General features: G+C 40.4%; 1 protein-coding gene and 1 pseudogene across 6 annotated transcripts in view; one reads left to right on the top strand and one right to left on the bottom strand.

Annotated features, from left to right (window-relative positions):
• VPS13A (vacuolar protein sorting 13 homolog A) overlaps nucleotides 1–17,437 on the top strand; it is a 266,768-nt gene that overhangs the window by 82,072 nt on the left and 167,259 nt on the right. The gene's annotated exons all lie outside the window — the stretch shown is intronic.
• LOC125150442 (thymosin beta-4-like) lies at nucleotides 3,493–3,710 on the bottom strand (annotated as a pseudogene).

Raw genomic sequence — 17,437 nt, 5'->3', positions numbered from 1 at the left:
CCTAACATGATCCCCTTTTCATGGGTATTCACATGAGTGCTCACAGTTAAAATACTTGTTGTTTTCAACTTCCTTATACATATATTTTGTGTATTTTTATCCATTGGATAAATTCCTACAAGTGGCATTGCTCAGTGAATTTTACATTTTCATGAACTTTGCCGAATTTTAAATTGAGTACTAATTTATAGTCCCACCAGCAGTAAATGTGTTTCTCTGTTCTCATTTGTCTTAAGTATTAACAATTTAAAATTTATTCAATTAAATGAAAAAACGTTATATTTTGATTTTGATTTGCATTTAAAAGTAACCATAGGACTTATGTTCATAAGTTTATTGGGTGTTTGACTTTCTGTTTTTGGAAACTGGTGTTCATGTCTTTTGCGTTGTGGTTTTCCACTTAAGGAAATTGTTGCTATTTGTCTTTTATGAACATTTGTTTCCTTGTTTATTATCTGATTCATTTATTTTTGGCATGCCAAAGCTTTTACTTTCAACTATTCAGTTATTAGGTTTTCTTTTATGATTTGTATGTTTTATATTATGTACCTTACCTCTTATGAAGAAAACTTCAAAATGAAGATAAGTGTTCATGTTTTTCTCTTTTAAAAATTATTTCCACATTTAACTTTTTCCTTTTGAAATAATTTCAAACTTAGAGAAAAGTTGTAAAAATGGTACAAGGAACTTAACTTCATCAAACCATGTAAGGGTAATTTGCTGACATGTTGTCCCATTCCCTAAAAACTGTAGTGCTTTGTAATATTTTTTTTCATAATCTCTTGCTGAGCTTTTTGTTAACAATCTCTTGAAGAGCAGAGTTTTTACATTTTGATGAAATCCACCTCATCAGTATATACTTTTATGGAATATAAGAAACATGAATAAAAGAATACTGATGAAACTTTTTATGTCTGTAAAATTTTTGCCTAATACAAGGTCAAGAAGATTTTTCTTGTGTTATAGTCTAGAAGTTTTATAGTTTTAGCTTCTTATATATTGTTTTCATTTTTTAGAGAGTGAGCATAAGCAGAAGAGGGGCAGAGGGTGGGAGAGAGAGAGAGTCCCAAACAGGCTCCATGCTGAGCATGGAGCCCAGTGTGGGGCTCAGTCCCATTACTGTGGGATCATGACCTTAGCTGAGATCAAGAATTGGACGCTTAACTGACTGATCCACCCAGGCGCCCATGTTTTTTCTTCCTAAACATTTCTAAGTTTTAGAGAAAGTACTTAGATAAATGTTAGGTTCATTCTTCATTATCTTTGATATCTGGGAGGACTCCTCCGTCTCCCATATCTTGGGCTTAATCTGTATATCAAGAGGGTATCAAACATAGGATCTATACTAGATGTTCTTTTTAAAATCAAATGCATATATAAAAATAGGCAGAGAATAACTATGTAATATGTCTTCTACTGCGTTTCTGTTATGTGTCAGGCCACACGCTTGACTAAGGAATACTATATGTCAGGTCATCTGTTATTTATGTTCAAACCCTAGTCCACCTCTATATTTCTGTATATTTTTATCTTTTTTATTTTTATTTTTTTTAATTTTTTTTTTCAACGTTTATTTATTTTTGGGACAGAGAGAGAGAGCATGAACAGGGGAGGGGCAGAGAGAGAGGGAGACACAGAATCAGAAACAGGCTCCAGGCTCTGAGCCATCAGCCCAGAGCCTGACGCGGGGCTCGAACTCCCGGACCGTGAGATTGTGACCTGGCTGAAGTCGGATGCTTAACCGACTGCGCCACCCAGGCGCCCCGTGTATATTTTTATCTTTAACTCTTACCACAATTCAGCAAGTTAAGTGTTAACAGTCATTATTTTGCCCAGGAAATAGACTCTAGAAAAGCTAAATACTTTGCTAAGATCATAAAGTTTGTAGCCTTTAGCATGCAGAGCCAAACTTTAAATTCAGGTTTCTTTTCTTCTTTCTCTCTTTCTTTAAACGAATCTACAGCCCAACAGCTGGCTTTGTTTTTGCTGTTTTCATGCTTCTTTCTATATAAATGATGTCCTAATCAGTAGAGACTCTATTTTCTGCTTTTTCCAAGTTTGTCAAGAAAGTTGAGTACAAAACACTAGGTCATTTCTAAGAGTTTTAATTTAATATTGAAGTGATTTCATAGGTCAGGTAAAGAAAAGTTTTTTAAGCAAAGAATCACCCCTTCATGGATGCTTGTTTGGCTTGTCTCAGAAAGTTTCAGTCACGAGTCTGAAAGGTCCTAACATCATCTCTTGAAGCTGGATGTTCCTTTCACTTCCTATAATAGATTTCTTTTTCTTTGTAATTTTTATTTGTTTTGTTAAGGTGTAATTGACTAATAAGATTATACGATCTTTAATGTGTATAGTGTGGTGGTTTAACCTATGTGTATGTTGTGAAAGCATTTCACCTGTATAGTCAATGAACACATCCATTACCTCACATACTTGTTTTTGGTGAGAACATTAAGTTCTACTCTCTTAGCAGCCTTCTGTTACTCAGTACAGGTTGTCGACAGTAGTCACCGTGTTTTACATTTGATCCTCAGCCTTATTCTTCTCAAAACTGAAAGTTTGTACCCTTTTACTAGCTGTTCCCTATTTCCTCTACCCCTTAGCCTCTGGCAACCACTTCTCTATTCTCTGTTGCCATGAGCCTGACATTTTTGTTGTTAATTCCACATATAAATGATACTTGGCAGTATCTTTCTCCTTCCAGCTTATTTCATTTAGCATACTGCCCTCAAGGTCTGTTCATGCTGTCATAATGGCAGGATTCCCTTCCTTCTCTCTCAGAGTTGAATAATGTTACATTACGCACACACCTTGTGTTTATCCATTCATCTGTTTGATGGACACTGGGTAGTTTCCCATATCTTGGCTATTGTGAATAATACCTCAGTGAACATGGAGTGCAGATATCTCTTGGGCATCCTGTTTTCATTTCTTTTGGAAAACTGAGAAAGTGAGATTGCTGGATCACATAGTTTTTTGAGGAACCTTCCCACTGTTTCTGTGGTGGCTGCACCAATTTACACTCCTACCAGGTGCATAGGAGTTCCTTTTTCTCCACGTCATCTCCAATACTTCTTACCCATTGTTCTTTTATTCTTTTTTCAGGTTTTAAAGCTGTATTTGCATATTTTACAAAATGTGCATTCCAATAGTTAAAATGATTTAAACAAAATATGGCACTCTGATTAAACTGCATTTTACAGCCTATAGGACACGCTGGACCAGCTTGGTTTTTACTTTAGATTTCACTTCTGTTCCACCCAGCTTCTTTCTTCACCAACATGGAAGTTCTTTGCATCTCCCTCTCCAGATGGGAGAGGCAGGCACCTTCATTGTCAGTAGTTCTCCATTCTTTGATGTGAAAAGGGGCAGGATGGTCATTTAAACTTGATCCAACCTCTTTACATCTTAAAAAGTTCAACAGCCACAAGAAGGAATATAAGGCAATGCTGCTAGAATGTACGGTCCATATTGGCGGCACATGCCTTATTACGATTCACCTGCTTGCTTCTCCTGTTCAGTTGTTTGTTTTGAAGGCAGTGGATTTCTCTTGTATGTTTGTCTTCTTCAGTTTCAGCTTATTGAACTGATCAATTACAGCCATACCGGGTTTGTCAGACATAGTTGCAGAGAAAGTGGAGCATGGCCCTCAAGCGAAGTCTGGTCTGTGCAGTAGTGCGTCTTTTTGATGGTAGCCATTCTGACATGTCAGGTGATAAATCATCATGGTTTTGATTTGCACTTCCATTAGTGATGTTGAGCATCTTTTCATGTGTCTGCTGACCATCTGTATGTCTAATTTGGAAAACTGTCCATTTATTTACTCTGCCCATTTTAAAATTGGATTGTTTGTTTTGTGGAGTTGAATGAGTTCTTTATATGTTTTATATATTAATCCCGTATCAGGTATGTTATTTGCATATATTTTCTCCCATTCAGTTCATCGCCTTTTGTTTGTTGATCATTTCCTTTGCTGTGCAGAAGCTTTTTAATTTGAGCTAGTCCCACATGTTTATTTTCACTTTTGTTGCCTTTGCTTTGGTATCAGATCTAAAAAAATCATTGCCAAGACTATCAAGGAGCTTACCTGCCTGTGTTTTCTTTTAGCAGCGTATGGCTTCAGGTTTTTCATTCAAGTCTTCAATCCATTTTGAGTTGATTTTGTGTCTAAGGTAGGAGTCCAGTTTTATTCTTTTGCCTGTGACTGTCCAGTTTTCCCAGCACCATTTGTTGAAAGAAACTGTCCTTTCCTTGTATATTCTTCACTTCTTTTCGAAAAATTGGTCATTAGGCAAAGGTTTATTCCTGGCCTCTCATGTCTGTTGCATTGATCTATGGCTCTGTTTTTATGTTTGTGCCATACTGTTTGGATTACTATAGCTCTGTGTAGATTTTGAAATTAGGAAGTATAATGCCTCCAGCTTTGTTCTTCTCAAGATTGCTTTGGCCATTTGGGGTCATATAAATGTGAGCATTATTCTTCTCTATTAGTGTGTAATATGCCTCTGGACTTTTGATGGAGATTGCATTGAATGTGAAGATTGCTTTGAGTAGTGTGAACTTTTTTTTAAGTTGATATATTGATTTATTTTGAGAGAAAGGAAGAGGAGTTGGTGGAGGGGCAGAGAGAGGGAGAGAGAAAGAGAATCCCAAATGGACTCTTTGCTTTGAATGCAGAGCCCGATGCAGGGTTCAAACCCAAAACTGTGAGACCATGACTTGAGCTGAAACCAAAAGATAGATGTTTAACTGACTGAGCCACCCAGGCGCCCCAGAGTAGTATGAACTTAATATTACTGTTTGCAATCCCTGAGCATGAAATCTTTCCATCTCTTTATATCTTGAGTTTCTTTCATCAGGGTTCTGTAGTTCCCAGTACACAGATGTTTTCACCTCTTTGTTTAAATTTTTTCCTAGGTGTTTTATTCTTTTCAATACTGTTACCAGTGGTAAATCTTGAAATCAGATAGTGTGACATCTGAATTGCTTGTTTTTCCCAGATAGTTCCAGCTAGTTCTTAACCTTTTCATGTAACTTTTAGAATCAGCTTTTCAATTTCCACAAGAAAATTCTGCTGTGATTTTGATAGTGGTTTTATTGTACTATCAATTTGGGAAGAATTGGCATTTTAACAATATTGAATCTTTCTATTAGCATGATATATCTTTTCATTTATTTAAGTCTTTAAGTATTTCCATTTTATTCTTTAATTGAAACATACATTTGCTTCACATATTTTGTTATTTTTTGTTCGCCCAGAATTCGTATGTTGAAACCTTAACCCTATTCCTTCAGAATGTGACTATATTTGTAGATAAGGCCTTCAAAGTGTTAATATGAGGCCATTAGGGTGGGTCCTAATCCATTCGGTCTGGCATATTTATACGAAGTGGAATTTGGGACACAGAAAAGGACATCATTGGTGCATGTGCACAGAGAAAACGCCAAGTGAGAACACAGCAAGAAGATGGACCTCTGGAGAGGGGCAGATGGCAGCGTAGGAGGACGCTGGGCTCATCTTGTCCTGCTGATTGCTCAGATTCCACCTACATCTGCCTGAATAACCCAGAAAACTGCCAGAAGACTAGCAAAATGGACTCTCTGGAGCCAGGTGTAGACGAGAGGCCGACAGAAGAGGGTAGGAAGGGCAGAGAGGTGGTGCGGGCTACACGGACTGGAGGGAGGGAGCAGGGGCGGTGGAGGGGCAGTCCACCTGGCAAGGCAGAGTGCCCGAAGTCTGGCTTGGAAAAGCGGAGGGTTGGGGCTTCGTGAGTTCTGACAGCCTGTGGGACTTAACATCTGGAATGTTAAAAGTCAACAGCTCTGCCCTCAGAGAGCAGGGAGGGCGAGAGGACACTGGGTGGGAGAGGTGTTGAGCCCTGGAAGACAGAGCTCAGCTTGGCGGATAACAAAGGCGCTGGTTAAGCGCCATCTCCCTCTCCCATCCCCCAGCTGAAATTCCAAAGGGAACCAGTTCCCATCACCAAATTTGCTTGTACCGCTCAAACAACCAACAGTGTGCTTCTGTGGATCTGTCCCTCCCAAGGGTCTACTTCCCTCCCGGTGCTGCAGGGCCCCTCCTGCAGGGGACCACCAGTGGCAAAGTGAGCAAAGCCTATCCCTCCTACCCCTGTGCACCTTGTGAATCCACCTCGGCTAATACCCCAGATCCCATCGAAGCAGCACCCCAAGCCTGGCAGTGTGCCAGTAGCCCAGACAGGGGCCACACCACTCCACAGTGAGTCCTGCCCCTGGGAGCGGGGAAGATAAGGTATACACCAGTCTGACTGTGGCCCCAGCGGTGGGCTGGGGGCAGACATCAGGTCTGATTGCGGCCCCGCCCACCAATGCAAGTTACTCCAGACAGCACAGGGGAAGTGCCTTGCAGTTCCGTGCTACCCCAGGTACTATCCAAAATGACGAAATGGAAGAATTCTCCTCAAAAGAAACTCCAAGAAGTAGCGACAGCTAACGAATTGATCAAAACCGATTTAAGCAATATAACGGAACAAGAATTTAGAATAATAGTCATAAAATTAATTGCTGGGCTTGAAAAAAGCATAGAGGACAGCAGAGAATCTATTGCTACAGAGATCAAGGGACTAAGAAATAGTCATGAGCTAAAAAATGGTGTAAATGAGGTGCAAAGTAAAATGGAGGCAGCCATAGCACGGATCGAAGAGGCAGAGGAGAGAATAGGTGAATTAGAAGATAAAATTATGGAAAAAGAGGAAGCTGAGAAAAAGATAAAAAAATCCAGGAGTATGAGGGGAGAATTAGAGAACTAAATGATGCAATCAAACGGAACAGTATCCATATAATAGGAATTCCAGAAGAGGAAGAGAGAGAGAAAGGGGCTGAAGGTATACTTGAACAAATCATAGCTGAGAACTTCCCTGATCTGGGGAAGGAAAAAGGCATTGAAATCCAAGAGGCACAGAGAACTCCCTTCAGACATAACTTGAATCGATCTTCTCCATGACATATCATAGTGAAACTGGCAAACTACAAGGATAAAGAGAAAATTCTGAAAGCAGCTGGCGATAAACAGGCTCTAACTTACAAAGGTAGACTCATAAGAGTAGTGACAGACCTATCCGCAGGGCGGAAAGGAATGGCAGGAAATCTTCAATGTGATGAACAGAAAAAATGTGCAGCCAAGAATCCTTTATCCAGCAAGTCTGTCATTCAGAATAGAAGGAGAGATAAAGGTCTTCCCAGACAAAAACTGAAGGAATTATTCACCACTAAACCAGCCCTATAAGAGATCCTAAGGGGGACTCTGTGAGTGAAATGTTGAAAGGACCACAAAATACCAGAGACATCACTACAAGCATGAAACCTACAGACATCACAATGACTCTAAACCCGTATCTTTGAATAATAACACTGAATGCAAATGGACTAAATTTACAAACAAAAAGACATAGGGTATCAGAATGGATAAAAAAAAAAAACAAGACCCATCTATTTGCTGTCTACAGGAGACTCATTTTAGACCTGAGGACACCTTCAGATTGAAAGTGAGGGGATGGAGAACTATCTATCATGCTACTGGAACTCAAAAGAAAGCTGGAGTAGCCATACTTATATCAGACAAACTAGACTTTAAATTAAAGGCTGTAACAAGAGATGAAGAAGGGTATTATATAATAATTGTAGGGTCTGTCCATTGGGAAGAGCTAATAATTTTAAATGTCTGTGCGCCGAATACGGGAGCCCCCAAATATATAAAACAATCAGAAACCTGAGCAACCTTATTGATAAGAATGTGGTAATTTCGGGGGACTTTAACGCTCCGCTTACAACAATGGATAGATCATCTAGACACAGGATCAATAAAGAAACAAGGGCCCTGAATGATACATTGGATCAGATGGACTTGACATTTAGAACTCTGTATCCCAAAGCAACAGAATATATTTTCTTCTTGAGTGCACATGGAACATTCTCCAAGATCACATACTGGGTCACAAAACAGCCCTTAACAAGTATAAAAGAATTGAGATCATACTACACACACTTTCAGACCACAATGCTATGAAACTTGAAATCAATCACAGGAAAAAGTCTGGAAAACCTCCAAAAGCATGGAGGTTTCAAGAACACCCTACTAAAGAATGAATAGGCCAACCAGGCAATTAGAGAAGAAATTTAAAAATATATGGAAAGAAATAAAAATGAAAATACAAGAATCTAAACACTTTGGGATACAGCAAACACAGTCCTGAGAGGAAAATACATCACAATCCAGGCCTAGCTCAAGAAACAAGAAAAATCCCAAATACAGAATCTAACAGCACACCTAAAAGAAATAGAAGCAGAACAGCAAATACACCCCAAACCCAGCAAAAGAAGAGAAACAGTAAAGATCAGAGCAGAAATAAACAATATAGAATCTAAAAAAAACTGTAGAGCAGATCAATGAAACCAAGAGTTGGTTTTTTGTTTTTGTTTTTTTTTTTTTTTCACAAACATAACTTTATTTTTTTTTTTCTGAAATTTATTGACAAATTGGTTTCCATACAACACCCAGTGCTCATCCCAAAAGGTGCCCTCCTCAATACCCATCACCCACCCTCTCCTCCCTCCCACCCCCCATCAACCCTCAGTTTGTTCTCAGTTTTTAACAGTCTCTTATGCTTTGGCTCTCTCCCATTCTAACCTCTTTTTTTTTTTTTTCCTTCCCCTCCCCCATGGGTTCCTGTTAAGTTTCTCAGGATCCACATAAGAGTGAAACCATATGGTATCTGTCTTTCTCTGTATGGCTTATTTCACTTAGCATCACACTCTCCAGTTCCATCCACGTTGCTACAAAAGGCCATATTTCATTTTTTCTCATTGCCACGTAATATTCCATTGTGTATATAAACCACAGTTTCTTTATCCATTCATCAGTTGATGGACATTTAGGCTCTTTCCATAATTTGGCTATTGTTGAGAGTGCTGCTATGAACATTGGGGTACAAGTGGCCCTATGCACCAGTGCTCCTGTATCCCTTGGATAAATTCCTAGCAGTGCTATTGCTGGGTCATAGGGTAGGTCTATTTTTAAGTTTCTGAGGAACCTCCACACTGCTTTCCAGAGCGGCTGCACCAGTTTGCATTCCCACCAACAGTGCAAGAGGGTTCCCGTTTCTCCACATCCTCTCCAGCATCTATAGTCTCCTGATTTGTTCATTTTGGCCACTCTGACTGGCGTGAGGTGACACCTGAGTGTGGTTTTGATTTGTATTTCCCTGATAAGGAGCGACGTTGAGCATCTTTTCATGTGCCTGTTGGCCATCCGGATGTCTTCTTTAGATAAGTGTCTATTCATGTTTTCTGCCCATTTCTTCACTGGGTTATTTGTTTTTCGGGTGTGGAGTTTGGTGAGCTCTTTATAGATTTTGGATACTAGCCCTTTGTCCGATATGTCATTTGCGAATATCTTTTCCCATTCCGTTGGTTGCCTTTTAGTTTTGTTGGTTGTTTCCTTTGCTGTGCAGAAGCTTTTTATCTTCATAAGGTCCCAGTAATTCACTTTTGCTTTTAATTCCCTTGCCTTTGGGGATGTGTCGAGTAAGAGATTGCTACGGCTGAGGTCAGAGAGGTCTTTTCCTGCTTTCTCCTCTAAGGTTTTGATGGTTTCCTGTCTCACATTTAGGTCCTTTATCCATTTTGAGTTTATTTTTGTGAATGGTGTGAGGAAGTGGTCTAGTTTCAACCTTCTGCATGTTGCTGTCCAGTTCTCCCAGCACCATTTGTTAAAGAGGCTGTCTTTTTTCCATTGGATGTTCTTTCCTGCTTTGTCAAAGATGAGTTGGCCATACGTTTGTGGGTCTAGTTCTGGGGTTTCTATTCTATTCCATTGGTCTATGTGTCTGTTTTTGTGCCAATACCATGCTGTCTTGATGATGACAGCTTTGTAGTAGAGGCTAAAGTCTGGGATTGTGATGCCTCCTGCTTTGGTCTTCTTCTTCAAAATTCCTTTGGCTACTCGGGGCCTTTTGTGGTTCCATATGAATTTTAGGATTGCTTGTTCTAGTTTCGAGAAGAATGCTGGTGCAATTTTGATTGGGATTGCATTGAATGTGTAGATAGCTTTGGGTAGTATTGACATTTTGACAATATTTATTTTTCCAATCCATGAGCAGGGAATGTCTTTCCATTTCTTTAAATCTTCTTCAATTTCCTTCATAAGCTTTCTATAGTTTTCAGCATACAGATCCTTTACATCTTTGGTTAGATTTATTCCTAGGTATTTTATGCTTCTTGGTGCAATTGTGAATGGGATCAGTTTCTTTATTTGTCTTTCTGTTGCTTCATTGTTAGTGTATAAGAATGCAACTGATTTCTGTACATTGATTTTGTATCCTGCAACTTTGCTGAATTCCTGTATCAGTTCTAGCAGACTTTTGCTGGAGTCTATCGGATTTTCCATGGATAATATCATGTCATCTGCAAAAAGCGAAAGCTTGACTTCATCTTTGCCAATTTTGATGCCTTTGATTTCCTTTTGTTGTCTGATTGCTGATGCTAGAACTTCCAGCACTATGTTAAACAGCAGCGGTGAGAGTGGGCATCCTTGTCGTGTTCCTGATCTCAGGGAAAAAGCTCTCAGTTTTTCCCCGTTGAGGATGATGTTAGCTGTGGGCTTTTCATAAATGGCTTTTATGATCTTTAAGTATGTTCCTTCTATCCCGACTTTCTCAAGGGTTTTTATTAAGAAAGGGTGCTGGATTTTGTCGAAGGCCTTTTCTGCATCGATTGACAGGCTCATATGGTTCTTCTCTCTTTTTTTGTTAATGTGATGTATCACGTTGATTGATTTGCGAATGTTGAACCAGCCCTGCATCCCAGGAATGAATCCCACTTGATCATGGTGAATAATTCTTTTTATATGCCGTTGAATTCGATTTGCTAGTATCTTATTGAGAATTTTTGCATCCATATTCATCAGGGATATTGGCCTGTAGTTCTCTTTTTTTACTGGGTCTCTGTCTGGTTTAGGAATCAAAGTAATACTGGCTTCATAGAATGAGTCTGGAAGTTTTCCTTCCCTTTCTATTTCTTGGAATAGCTTGAGAAGGATAGGTATTATCTCTGCTTTAAACGTCTGGTAGAACTCCCCTGGGAAGCCATCTGGTCCTGGACTCTTATTTGTTGGGAGATTTTTGATAACCGATTCAATTTCTTCGCTGGTTATGGGTCTGTTCAAGCTTTCTATTTCCTCCTGATTGAGTTTTGGAAGAGTGTGGGTGTTCAGGAATTTGTCCATTTCTTCCAGGTTGTCCAATTTGTTGGCATATAAGTTTTCATAGTATTCCCTGATAATTGTTTGTATCTCTGAGGGATTGGTTGTAATAATTCCATTTTCATTCATGATTTTATCTATTTGGGTCATCTCCCTTTTCTTTTTGAGAAGCCTGGCTAGAGGTTTGTCAATTTTGTTTATTTTTTCAAAAAACCAACTCTTGGTTTCGTTGATCTGCTCTACAGTTTTTTTAGTTTCTATATTGTTTGTTTCTGCTCTGATCTTTATTATTTCTCTTCTTCTGCTGGGCTTAGGCTGCCTTTGCTGTTCTGCTTCTAGTTCCTTTAGGTGTGCTGTTAGATTTTGTATTTGGGATTTTTCTTGTTTCTTGAGATAGGCCTGGATTGCAATGTATTTTCCTCTCAGGACTGCCTTTGCTGCGTCCCAAAGCGTTTGGATTGCTGTATTTTCATTTTCGTTTGTTTCCATATATTTTTTAATTTCTTCTCTAATTGCCTGGTTGACCCACTCATTCGTTAGTAGGGTGTTCTTTAACCTCCATGCTTTTGGAGGTTTTCCAGACTTTTTTCTGTGGTTGATTTCAAGCTTCATAGCATTGTGGTCTGAAAGTAAGCATGGTATAATTTCAATTCTTGTAAACTTATGAAGGGCTGTTTTGTGACCCAGTATATGATCTATCTTGGAGAATGTTCCATGTGCACTCGAGAAGAAAGTATATTCTGTTGCTTTGGGATGCAGAGTTCTAAATATATCTGTCAAGTCCATCTGATCCAATGTCTCATTCAGGGCCCTTGTTTCTTTATTGACCGTGTGTCTAGATGATCTATCCATTTCTGTAAGTGGTGTATTAAAGTCCCCTGCAATTACCACATTCTTATCAATAAGGTTGCTTATGTTTATGAGTAATTGTTTTATATATTTGGGGGCTCCGGTATTCGGTGCATAGACATTTATAATTGTTAGCTCTTCCTGATGGATAGACCCTGTAACTATTATATAATGTCCTTCTTCATCTCTTCTTACAGCCTTTAATTTAAAGTCTACTTTGTCTGATATAAGTATGGCTACTCCAGCTTTCTTTTGGCTTCCAGTCGCATGATAAATAGTTCTCCATCCCCTCACTCTCAATCTAAAGGTGTCCTCAGGTCTAAAATGAGTCTCTTGTAGACAGCAAATAGATGGGTCTTGTTTTTTTATCCATTCTGATACCCTATGTCTTTTGGTTGGCGCATTTAATCCATTTACATTCAGTGTTATTATAGAAAGATACGGGTTTAGAGTCATTGTGATGTCTGTATGTTTTATGCTTATAGTGATGTCTCTGGGACTTTGTCTCACAGGGTCCCCCTTAGGATCTCTTGTAGGGCTGGTTTAGTGGTGACAAATTCCTTCAGTTTTTGTTTGTTTGGGAAGACCTTTATCTCTCCTTCTATTCTAAATGACAGACTTGCTGGATAAAGGATTCTTGGCTGCATATTTTTTCTGTCTAGCACCCTGAAAATCTCGTGCCAATTCTTTCTGGCCTGCCAAGTTTCAAAAGAGAGATCAGTCACGAGTCTTATAGGTCTCCCTTTATATGTGAGGGCACGTTTACCCCTTGCTGCTTTCAGAATTTTCTCTTTATCCTTGTATTTTGCCAGTTTCACTATGATATGTCGTGCAGAAGATCGATTCAAGTTACGTCTGAAGGGAGTTCTCTGTGCCTCTTGGATTTCAATGCCTTTTTCCTTCCCCAGTTCAGGGAAGTTCTCAGCTATTATTTCTTCAAGTACCCCTTCAGCACCTTTCCCTCTCTCTTCCTCCTCTGGGATACCAATTATGCGTATATTATTTCTTTTTAGTGTATCACTTAATTCTCTAATTTTCCCCTCATACTCCTGGATTTTTTTATCTCTCTTTTTCTCAGCTTCCTCTTTTTCCATAACTTTATCTTCTAGTTCACCTATTCTCTCCTCTGCCTCTTCAAGCCGAGCTGTGGTGGTTTCCATTTTGTTATGCATTTCGTTTAAAGCGTTTTTCAGCTCCTCGTGACTGTTCCTTAGTCCCTTGATCTCTGTAGCAAGAGATTCTCTGCTGTCCTGTATACTGTTTTCAAGCCCAGCGATTAATTTTATGACTATTACTCTAAATTCACTTTCTGTTATGTTATTTAAGTCCTTTTTGATCAGCTCATTAGCTGTTGTTATTTCCTGGAGATTCTTCTGAGGGGAATTCTTCCGCTTGGTCATTTTGGATAGTCCCTGGCTGGTGAGGACCTGCAGGGCACTTCCCCTGTGCTGTGGTGTATAACTGGAGTTGGTGGGCGGGGCCGCAGTCAGACCTGATGTCTGCCCCCAGCCCACCCCTGGGGCCACAGTCAGACTGGTGTGTGCCTTCTCTTCCCCTCTCCTAGGGGCGGGATTCACTGTGGGGTGGTGTGGCTCGTCTGGGCTACTTGCACCCTGCCAGGCTTGTGATGCTGGGGATCTGGCGTATTAGCTGGGGTGGGTAGGCAAGGTGCTCGGGGGGAGGAGGGGCAGGCTTAGATCGCTTCTCCTTAGGTGATCCACTTCAGGAGGGGCCCTGTGGCAGCGGGAGGGAGTCAGATCCGCTGCCGGAGGTTTGGCTCCGCCGAAGTGCAGAGTTGGGTGTTTGCGCGGAGCGAGCAAGTTCCCTGGCAGGAACCGGTTCCCTTTGGGATTTCGGCTTGGGGATGGGCGGGGGAAATGGCGCTAGCGAGCGCCTTTGTTCCCCACCAAACTGAGCTCTGTTGTCAGGGGGCTCAGCAGCTCTCCCTCCCTTTGTCCTCCAGCCTTCCCGCTTTCCGAGCAGAGCTGTTAATTTATGTCCTCCCAGACGCTAAGTCACGCTTGCTGTCGGAACACAGTCCGCCCGGCCCCTCCGCTTTTGCAAGCCAGACTCGGGGGCTCTGCTTGGCCGGCGAGCTGCCCCTCCGCCCCGGCTCCCTCCCGCCAGTCCGTGGGGCGCGCACCGCCTCGCCGCCCTTCCTACCCTCTTCCGTGGGCCTCTCGTCTGCGTTTGGCTCCGGCGACTCTGTTCTGCTAATCCTCTGGCAGTTTTCTGGGTTATTTAGGCAGGTGTAGATGGAATCTAAGGGATCAGCAGGACGTGCGGTGAGCCCAGCGTCCTCCTAAGCCGCCATCTTGCCGCAACTCCTAGAGTTGGTTTTTTGAAAAAACAAAATTGACAAACCTCTAGCCAGGCTTCTCAAAAAGAAAAGGGAGATGACCCAAATAGATAAAATCATGAATGAAAATGGAATTATTATAACCAATCCCTCAGAAATACAAGCAATTATCAGGAAATACTAGGAAAATTATATGCCAACAAACTGGACGACCTGGAAGAAATGGACAAATTCCTAAGCACCCACACACTTCCAAAACTCAAATAGGAAGAAATAGAAAACTTGAGCATACCTATAACCAGCAAAGAAATTGAATCAGTTATCAAAAATCTCCCAACAAATAAGAGTCCAGGACCAGATGGCTTCCCTGGGGAATTCTACCAGACATTTAAAGCAGAGATAATACCTATCCTTCTCAAGCTGTTCCAGAAAATAGAAAGGGAAGGAAAGCTTCCAGACTCATTCTATGAAGCCAGCATTACTTTGATTCCTAAACCAGACAGAGACCCAGCAAAAAAAAAGAGAACTACAGGTCAATATCCCTGATGAATATGGTTGCAGAAATTCTCAGTAAGATACTAGCAAATCGAATTCAAGAGCATATAAAAAGAATTATTCACCATGATCAAGTGGGATTCATTCCTGGGATGCAGGGCTGGTTCAACATTTGCAGATCAATCAGTGTGATCCATCACATTAATAAAAGAAACCATATGATCCTGTCAGTCGATGCAGAAAAAGCATTTGACAAAATACAGCATCCTTTCTTAATAAAAACCCTTGAGAAAGTCCGAATAGAAGGAACATACTTAAACATCATAAAAGCCATTTATGAAAAGCTCATAGCTAATATCATCCTCAATAGGGAAAAACTGACAGCTTTCCCCCTGAGATCAGGAACACGACAGGGATGTCCACTCTCACCGCTGTTAACATAGTGTTGGAAGTTCTAGCATCAGCAATCAGACAACAGAAGGAAATCAAAGGCATCAAAATTGGCAAAGATGGAGTCAAGCTTTCCCTTTTCGCAGATGACATGATATTATACATGAAAAACCCGATAGACTCCACCAAAAGTCTGCTAGAATTGATAATATGAATTCAGCAAAGTTGCAGGATACAAAATTAATGTACAGAAATCAGTTGCATTCTTATACACTAATAGTGAAGCAACAGAAAGACAAACTGATCCCATTCACAACTGTACCAGGAATCATAAAATACCTAGGAATAAACTTAACCAAAGATGTAGAGAATCTGTATGCTGAAAACTATAGAAAGCTTATGAAGGAAATTGAAGAAGATATAAAGAAATGGAAAAACATTCTGTGCTCATGGATTGGAAGAATAAATATTGTTAAAATACTACCAAAGTAATCTACACATTCAATGTAATCCCAGTCAAAATTGCAGCAGCATTTTTCTCGAAGCTAGAACAAGCAATCCTAAAATTTGTGTGGAACCACAAAAGACCCCGAATAGCCAAAGTAATATTGAAGAAGGAAGACCGAAGTGGGAGGCATCACAATCCCAGGCTTTAGCCTCTACTACAAAGCTGTAATCATCAAGACAGCATCGTATTGCCACAAAAACAGACACGTAAGACCAATGGAATAGAATAGAGACCCCAGAATTGGACCCACAAAAGTATGGCCAACTCATCTTTGACAAAGCAGGAAAGAATATCCAATGGAAAAAGACAGTCTCTTTAACAAATGGTGCTGGGAGAACTGGACAGCAACACGCAGAAGGTTGAAACTAGACCACTTTCTTAAACCATTCACAAAAATAAACTCAAAATGGATAAAGGACCTGAATATGAGAAAGGAAGCCATCAAAACCCTAGAGGAGAAAAGAAGAACAGACCTCTCTGACCTCAGCCGTAGCAATCTCTTACTCGACACATCCCCAAAGGCAAGGGAATTAAAAGCAAAAAAGGAACTTTTGCGGCCTCATGAAGATAAAAAGCTTCTGCACAGCAAAGGAAACAGCAAAACTAAAAGGCAACCAATGGAATGGGAAAAGATATTTGCAAAAGACATATCAGACAAAGGGCTAGTATCCAAAATCTGTAAAGAACTCACCAAACTCCAAACCTGAAAAACAAATAACCCAGTGAAGAAATGGGCAGAAAACATGAATAGACTTCTCTAGAGAAGACATCCAGATGGCCAACAGGCACTTGAAAAGATGCTCAACATCACTCCTCATCAGGGAAATACAAATCAAAACCACACTGAGATACCACCTCACGCCAGTCAGAGTGGCTAAAGTGAACAAATCAGGAGTCTATAGATGCTGGCGAGGATGTGGAGAAATGGGAACCCTCTCACACTGTTGGTGGGAATGCAAACTGGTGCAGCCGCTCTGGAAAACACTGTGGAGGTTCCTCAAAAAGTTAAAAATAGTTCTACCCTGTGACCCAGCAATAGCACTGCTTGTAATTTACCCAAGAGATACAGGAGTGCTGATGCATAGGGGCACTTGTACCCCAATGTTTATAGCAGCACTTTCAACAATAGCCAAATTATGGAAAGAGCCTAAATGTCCATCAACTGATGAATGGTTAAAGTAATTGTGGTTTATATACACAATGAGATACTACTTGCCAATGAGAAAGATGAAATATGGCCTTTTGTAGCAATGTGGTTGGAACTGGAGAGTGTTAAGCTAGGTGAAATAAGTCATACAGAGAAAGATAGATACCATATATCTTCACTCTTAAAGTGGATTCTGAGAAACTGAACAGAAGACCATGGGGGAAGGGAAGGGGAAAAAAAGGGAGGGAGTGAGGCCAACCATAAGAGACTCTTAAAAACTGAGAATAAACTGAGGGTTGATGGGGGATAGGGGGGGAGGGGAAAGTGGGTGATGGGCATTGAGGAGGGTACCTGTTGGGATGAGCACTGGGTGTTGTATGGAAACCAATTTGACAATAAATTTCCAAAAAAAAAAAAAAGAAAATACATTGGTAAGCATACAAAAGAAGATGATGGATATCTGCAAGCCTAGGAGAGAGGCCTCAGATAAAGCAAATTATGCCAACACCT

The sequence above is a fragment of the Prionailurus viverrinus genome, chromosome D4 (assembly GCF_022837055.1).
Source record: "Prionailurus viverrinus isolate Anna chromosome D4, UM_Priviv_1.0, whole genome shotgun sequence".
NCBI lineage: Eukaryota > Metazoa > Chordata > Mammalia > Carnivora > Felidae > Prionailurus > Prionailurus viverrinus.
The sequence above is the reverse complement of the archived record's forward strand: the minus strand, read 5'-3'. Positions and strand labels throughout refer to the sequence as shown.